The sequence below is a fragment of the Cavia porcellus genome, unplaced genomic scaffold, assembly GCF_034190915.1.
Source record: "Cavia porcellus strain 051 isolate PalLab524CR breed Dunkin Hartley unplaced genomic scaffold, mCavPor4.1 scaffold_10, whole genome shotgun sequence".
Classification (NCBI taxonomy): Eukaryota; Metazoa; Chordata; class Mammalia; order Rodentia; family Caviidae; genus Cavia; species Cavia porcellus.
This window is the reverse complement of record NW_026947493.1, coordinates 61,708,417-61,717,344: the sequence shown is the minus strand read 5'-3', so window position 1 is coordinate 61,717,344 and position 8,928 is coordinate 61,708,417.

Here is an 8,928-nt window from a genome sequence, read left to right as displayed (position 1 = left end):
AATTGTTCTGTAAATGGTGTTGAATATCAAAGTAAATTAATCTCATAATTCTGAAATGAACTTGATTTATAGTAAAATCAGCAGGCACACTTAGTATTTCAGATCAAGTATACTAATATATTTTCACTACTCTGCTTATATCTTTATTTCTGAGATTGGCCAATAATTTCTTTCTCTTGTAATAGCCTCATCAGTTTTGAGTACAAAAATTGTGGTGGGTTAAGTAAAACGTAACAGACATTTTATACTTGTTTTCTAGAAGGTTTTGGGTAAGACTGACATTGGTATCCCTTAAACGTTTGCAAAATTAGAAATTTAACCAAATGAGTGATTATAGAAAGATTTTAAATTATACATATCATTTATTTAACAAATTCAAGTTGACTAAATTTCCTATTTCTTCTTGTGAAGATTTTCTTCAGTTTTACTTTTCTAGAAACTTTTGAATGTAAATGTTCTAATTTTTTTGACATGGTTGTTGATCATAGCCATCGTTTGGTTTTTAAATGTCAAGATCTGTGCTCAGCTTTTCATGTCAGATTCAATAATGCACTCTGATGCTTTCTGCCTCTATATAAATTTCTACAAAGCTGCATCTATTCCATTCTTCTTTTCACGTACTATCATGAGTTTGCTAACCACCACCAATGTCGCATCATTTTCACAAATACATTTTTTAATTTTATTTTTTGTCATGTACAGTGCACTGCTGCCCAACTCAAGTATTTTAAAACAGGTGAAATCTTTAATGTCAACCCATTGTTTTAACAAATTTTAAATTTTCCTCTAAGTATGATAACTTCTATTACAATTCTAAGCATGATACGTTCTATTGCAATTCATTTTAATATATGTAATTAGTATTTTCACTTCAATTAAGTCTAGATTTTCCCTTTCCATTGTGATTTATTCATAATCCACGGGTTTTAGAAGAGTTTTTAAAACTTCAAAAAATTTAACTTTTCTGGATATCTGTTTCATTTCTGCATTTATTATAGAACACATTCTCACATTTGTAGCCTGTGTGACTTGCCGACATGTGTTTTTACTATATCGTACGGTCAATTTTATAAATACATACCAATAGTTTGTTTAAATCTTATAATTTCTACTGATTGTTTAATACATAATTTGCAAAACATGAAATTCACCCTCTGAAGTGTGTGATGGGGTGGTTTTTAGTATACTGTGAAGAAAATCCTACAACCATTACTACTAATTCCGGGACATTAGTATCGCTAGAGATAAACAATTGTCATATTAACACCGTCCACATTCCCATCCATCTTACCAAACACTAAACCTTTCTCTCTCTCTGTGAATTTGAGTATTATAGGCATTTCATCTAATTATAACTGCACAATACATAGGATTTTGCTGGATAGATTTTATTGACCTAATTCTTTCAAAGTGCATTCATGTAGTCTGCAGCACAGATTAGTTATGAATTACTTTTACAGGGGCTGAGAGTTTAGCTCAGTGGCATAAGCACCTGCCTAACAAGCACGAGGTCATGAGTTAGAGCTCTGTTATCACAAATAAATAACTTTTACACATGAGGTTACATCATATTGGTATACCATATTTTCTATATACACTCACTGGTTGAATTCCATTTAGGCTGTTTCCATGTTGAGGCTATTATGAATAATTCTGCTGCAAATATTATACAAATTGTTTGATGTGTACGTAAGTTTTCAGTTCTCTTGGGTGTATACCTAGACGTGTAATTGCAAAGTAATATGGAAACTGGATGACTTTCTTTTTGAGGACTGCTACACAGTTTTCCAGAGCAGTCACACCGTTTTACAGAACCGTCACCTATGTCCAAATGTTCCAGTCTCTCTACACTCTCAACAATATTGTCTATTTTTTATTTTGTCATCCTACTAGGCATGAAAACATTACACTCCTGCTCTAGTTTGCATTTCCACTACTTTGATGAAAAATCCTCAATCAGTTGTCTACTTTCTAATTGTGTTATGTTACATCTTGCTGTTTGACTTGTAACCTATCTGCATATAATCTGGATTCAAATCTCCAATTAGATATATGACTTATGGATAGTCTCCCCTGTTCTATAAATGTTCCATTCATTTTCTTAATAATGTACTTTGAAAATAAAAGATTTAAATTTTTTTAGTCTTATTTGTGTATTATTTCACTGGTTACTTATAATATCAGAAAACCATTTCCAGAGGCAAGATCATGAACAATTATATCTAAATTTCGATGTGTTTTATATATTTTGTATATTTAGACACTGGAAGTGTCTAAATGCATTATGGCTTAATTTTCATATACTATAAGGAAGGCCAACTTTATTTTTTGTATGTGGATAAATTGTTGTCTTAGCACCATTTGTTGGGACTAAGTATTTCTGCTGAAAATCAGTTAATCATAAACAGATGGACTCTTTATTTCTGTACTCTTACTTATATCCCATGAGCTTCGACCTCTATCTCTATATCAATGTTGCAAACATACTAGTATATTTCAAGAAAGTTTTAAAATTTTTAAATGTGATTCTCCTTTCTTGCTATTTTTCTTCAAATGTTTTCCTATGTTTTAGGTCTCTTGTATTGCCATATTAAGATCAGTTTATCAATTTCTGCAAAATGACAAGACAGATATTCCTAGAATTATGGTGAATCTACAGATAGTAGTATTGCCATCTTAACAATACTGTCCTTCATCCCTGAATATACCATGTCTTTCTACTCATTTAAGTGTTCCTTAATTTATTTCAGAGATGTTTTGCAATATACACAAGAGGTGATAAAAATACATGGAGAATATTTAAATTTTAAATTTTGTTGCAGTAAAGATGCCTTGCTATTAATCCATCTCAGAATATTCTGCCATCATTTTGGGAAAAAAATATATGTAGTTGAATATATATATATATATATATATATATATATATATATATATAGTCATCTTCTAGTGCTATTATTAAAGTCCTTTTTCATGAGTGTCTTTAAAGGTGGACTAAAATGCAGTGGATGCTTCTGCCAAAATAGAAAGCAAAGCTCCCCAAACCTTATGGTGTGTCCCCACTCACCTTTCCCACAGATGTGGCACCATGTACATTGCGGGTTTTCCCTCAACTTAAACTGACCATAAAAAGTAATTTTGAATGAATTCAGGATACTGAGGCAGCCAAGACCACACAACTAAATACATTCACGAAGGAGGACTTCCAGAACTTATTCATAGAGAAGCAGGAATAACAGCAACGTATCTGTGATAATTTTTTAGAAAAGCTTGGATATGTGTTTTGCAATCTCTCATAGTTGAAATTTTTTATCCTATTTCCTGTTTGAGCCTTGAAGTATTCTTTAATTATCCTCAATTTCCTCACTCCCCTTTTCTTCACATTTATTGTTCATTTTTAATCATGTTAATTTCACATTCTTTTTTTTTTTTTTTTTTTTTTTGTCTTTTTTCCTTTTTATCGGTACCAGGGATCGAACTCACAACTGCCTGCTTGCAAGGCAGGCGCTTATGCCGCTGAGCTAAATCCCCAGCCTCTAATTTCACACTTCTATGCCTCCCAGACATTTTCAAAACTTATCCTAAAGTGTTTGAGGAGTGTTGGTATTAAATTGTCTCTAAATTTCTTCTGGAATTCATCTTTGAGTCCATCAGGACCAGGGTTTTTGTTGTTGTTAAGTTCTTCATTATGTTTTTAATTTCATTAACTGATATTAGATTATTCAGAAGTTTTATTTCTTCTTGATCCAGCTTTAGTAATTCATATGTTTCTAAGAACCTGTCCGTTTCTTCTTTGTTTGTGATCCTCTAAGAATAAAGGTTTTTCAGAGCTGGAGATTTAGCTCAGCGGCATAAGCTCCTGCCTTGCAAGCAGGCAGTCTTGAGTTCGGTCCCTGGTACTGATAAAAAGGAAAAAGACCAAAAAAGAAAAAAAAAAAAAAGAATAAAGGTTTTCAAAGTAATATTGATGATCTTCTGTATTTCCACAGGATCTGTAATGATTTCACCCTTTTCATTCAGCCATCTTATCTTTTCCAAATGGGCCAAACATGCTCACTGGAAGAAGGATAGGCTCTTTAATAAATGGTACTGAAAACCTGGCTTGTCATATGCTGAAGACTAAACCTAGATCCAGGTCCGTCACCATGCACTAAACTAAAGTCAAAATGGATTAGAGTTTTAAATATTAAACAGAAACATTAAATCTGCTAGAAGACAAAGTAGATAGAAATCTTGAAGACATAGGGGTAGGTGAGAGTTCATGAACAGAAACCAAAATTCAGGGGAAATATTCAAAGAACATACAACTGGAATCTTATCTTATAAAAAGTTTTTGCATGTCAAAACAAATGACCAACAAAGTGAAGAGAAAACCCATGAATTGGGAAAAAAATATTCTTCAACTGTCCCTCAGACAAAGGATTTCTATTTAGAACATATGAAGAACTAAAAATTCAAAGACCCAATTTAAAAAGGGCTTCTGAGATTAATACACAACTCTTAAGTAAAGAAATAAAACTGACAAACATATGAAAGAATGTTCAATGCCATTGGTCATTTGAGAAATGCAAATTTAGAAAAACACTGAAATTCTACCTGATTCTAGAAAGGATGGCTAACCTAAAGAAAACAACCAACAGCAAATGCTGGTGGGGCTCTAGGAAAAAAGGAATACTTCTCCATTGTTGATGGAATTGTAGACTAGTGCAACCACTGTGAAAATCAGCCTGAAGATTCTTCAAAAACCTAGGATTAGAGGCCCCATTCGACCTAGCTACTCCCCTTCTGGGTACCTTCCGAGAATTAACATACCACAGCAATATACATGCACCTCTGTTTATAGTCACACAATTTGTAATATCTAAATCTTGGAAACAGTTCAAATAACCATCAACTGAGGAATGGTTAAAAAAGTAGTAGTTTTTGTTTTACAATGGAGTATTATTCAACAATAAAAAAGACAAATTTGAGAAAGCTTTTATAGATAAATGGATGCAACTCATAGTGAAATAAATCATACTCATAAGTGAAATAAATCAGACTTTCATGTGTAAGTACTGTATTGTCTCACTAGTGTAATAAACTGCAAGAGAAAATCAAATCCTAAATCTATAATAGATATGATGAAAAGGAAAGGTACTTCTCAAAGGGAAAGAACTAGGATAGGGGGAAAGAGAAAACATGAAAGGTGAATAACTAATTATACTCTATTTCTTTAGTTCATGGCAAGAAAATGTGCCTTTGATCTGTTTTACATTCCTGCGTCTTGTAAACTGAGCAACTATTTCGAAGATACTCAAGGTAGTGACCATTGCTAATTTCCTATCATCTTGTTTTGAAACCCATTATCATTTTTATTGCTGTTTTGTTTTTACTGTTTTATTCTTTTAATCTCTTTTAAAAAAAAGAAAATTTCGCCCTCAGATGAATGAAAATATTATTCTAGAAATAAAGCCACCTGTTATTTTTAATTTACCAAACTCAATGATACTTGGTAATTTAGTCCCTTCACTGTGAATGAAAGGAGCTTAGAATATCTTATCCCCATTTACTCATTTTAAAACGGTATCTAGCTTTTATAGCTATTTTTAAAGTGGGAAATGCATCTGAATAACCCAACCCTTCATGGAAGGAAGTGGAACCCTCATCTGTAGTCTGGATAGGAGTCCAACATATCCAAATTGTGCTTTGAAGTGAAGTCAGGGAAAAATAAGAAGAAACTTAACCAGTCTAAAGTTAGACTTTAGGACAATTTCATGAGTTACAGCAACTACTCTGCAGCATGCCTTTGTTCAATGCACTCAAGAACAAAAGATAATATATTATCACAATGATGCTCCATAAATTGGAAGACTACATCATTTTGTGAATGCTCCATTGTTAGGGACACTAGAAATTACCAGTATATAAAGGGTTAATAGCCCAAACCAGGAGAACTTAAGGCACACTGGAGAAAAACTTGTAGTCACAGATAATCGTAGGATATAAAGGTTCTCAAAGTTTATGTCCCACCTCCACCAATATCTGTACGATTGGTTCTTGTTAGAAATCATAAATTTTTGAACATCAACCAAGACATACTGAATCTGAAATTCTAATCATGGTGACCAACACCGATATGTTCTCAGGGATCCATTAGTGCTCCTAGAGTGAACCACTAGTATAGAAAACACTAGTGCTATGTATCCGAAGAGGGGGCCATCCTGTGAAATTAATGTTCCTATGAGTGCCTCGCGGGCAGTGTGCAGATCCTGGTGGCACAGCAAGGAGTGCCAGCCAGCTAACATTCCCCCTGTTTGCTGTGGGAATCCCTGTGCACCCGACAAATCCCTTTCCATCTTAGCCTTTTGGTGAAGTTTTCTCATGGAGGAAAACTAAATGGCATTTCCCCAATTTGCTTTAAAGTGATATTAAGGATTTGAGTGTTTCCATTTACACTGGAAAACTTCAGGTATTTAATTTTTAAAATATTCTAACATTACAAATCCAAGATATTAAAGTCATCTCTAATTAGCAGGCAAGGGTAAATGTGTTCAAAGAGTACTAAAGAGCAAGGTAATCTTCAGAAAATGTCACTCAGTTGCAACAATGAGGAAAAATAATCATGTCAAATCTCTTCTATAATAAAAACATTTCTTTTTTAAAATATTGCATGTTATTTAAACAATAAGAATGATTATAGTTGTATTCATTTTATTGCCATCCATCTTGGTAGTTACCAAAAATGTTTTTACTGTAAGACAGCTATTATCACAATGCTGCTATGGTTTTCTTCATAAATAAGAAATTCAGTAATATACAGGTAGCCCTCTAGGATAAAAACTCAGTAAAAATCCAGAATGCAAAGCCAGTGTATAGCTCAGTGGCACAGTGCTGCCTGCCAAACACAAACTCCTGAGTTTGACTTCCCTGTACCAAAAATTCAGAATGCATCAATAAATACAACTACTTTAATGGATGTTTATAAAACTAAAAAGAACATATCTTATGCCATGAAAAGACTAAAACTGTCAGTAAATGATATTTAATAATTTCAGTAAATCTACTTCTGATACATAGCTTATTGTTTACAGTTTGCTTATTAATATAGTTTCAAACACTAGCTTATCTTTTTGCCGACCAGTCAACAAATTTGGCAACAGTGCAGTGATTATGAAGTTAATATAAAGTAAGGTATTAAATAGTTTTAAATAGAATGAAATGTATACATTTAAAAGATACTTTAATTCTGCATATAAATTAAAAGACCTCATTATTAGTACATGAACTAAGTGATTTTTGTAGTGAATGAATATGTGTACTTCATGTTTTATCTTATAAATGCATTAACTACCAGGCATGGTAGCACACTCCTGTGTCTCAAGCACTGGGGATGCTCAGGCAGGAGGACTGCTACAAGTTCAAGACTACCCAGGGTGACAAAGGAAGCCCAAGGGGAGTTTGAACCACATAGTGAGACCCTGTCTCAAAAAGACTAATAATAATAATAATACTAAAACATTAAATGCATTGAAAATTTATTGTGGTTAATGAAAACCCACTAAAATGTTATGAAATCCATTACAAATTTTTCTATTATTTATTTTTTCAACCAATAGTCATCAATAGTCTATAATTCGAGCACTCAGAAGGCTAAGGCAGGCCTGAATTGCATAGCAAAACCCTGTCTCAAAGAGACCAAAAAAAAAAAAAAAAAAAAAAAAAAAGATGAAAAAGAAAAAAATTACCATAGTAATATCAAACTCTAGACTTCTATGAATAATTTTTGCATTAGAAAAGCTTCCTCATTTGTGAACAAATATCAAAACCAATGATTAAGGTAATAGGCATTAACAGTCTTTACAAACATTACATAAACTGTCTTCTAAATTTCCTCTTGATGATATGATTATCAGAGAATATATATTTCAAATGCACAAGCAAACAAAATGTTTAAAGCTGATGAAGTGTAAAACAATAATTCCATGTTTTAAGCTTCAAAGAAAAACATTTCAAGACCAAGATGCAATGTGAAGCAATTTCCAGCTGTCACTGTATGATCAATCTTTCCCAACAGTTAAGTGTTACTGAATCAAATGCTTTTCACTGCTGAAATACATATCAATAATTCTACTCTTCCTATTGTGGATCACAATAATACAAGAAGATACCAGTCTCTGAAAAAGTCACCTGGGCTTATTAGCCACAGAATATTTAATTTCGATCTTCTTTTGTTATTGGCATTATTACTCAAATTTCATACAAATCATGTTCAGGTCTTAGGAATGAAACTTTGAAGGGAGGCACACTATGAGTAATGCTTATGACCTGTAGCTTGCTTTACTCTTCCCCTGTGTTGCTGTTTCAGATCGTCTGCAGTCACTTACCTGTTAGGTATTTTACAAAAAAAAAAAAAAGAAAGAAAGAAAAGAAAAGAAAAGAAAGATTAAAAAATATAGTGACCCTTGTTTCAGGCATTAAAAGCATTAATGAATCTCTGCTAAGTGGAGGACACATATACTTGTGTGATTACAACAGAATAAAAAGAAATGGTAGCATCATATAAACGTACAGGGTTTCTCTTAGGAATATTTCTCTAACACTGTATTGTTATTTAATCATCTTTGTATAAGTCATGCTAACTATAATAATGCCACTATTTGCTAATACTTTATGCTATTTCTACATCTCCTATGTACTACTTCTAATCCACAAAATGACATTTTGTAGCAAACATTATTTCCACATGGTTGTCAAAATTACTGGGGTTTTTATAGCTTGACTATCTGTCTTTAAAAAAAAAAAATCACACATGTTCTCAGCCCTGAAAATCAGATTTTCACCTAAATCTCTCTCAGCCCAAAGCCTGATTAGTTTTGTTACATCTATTCTCTCTCCTCTTTGCAATGACGGTTGAGTATATCAAGATCAGCAAGCAGAACTTCAGACAGA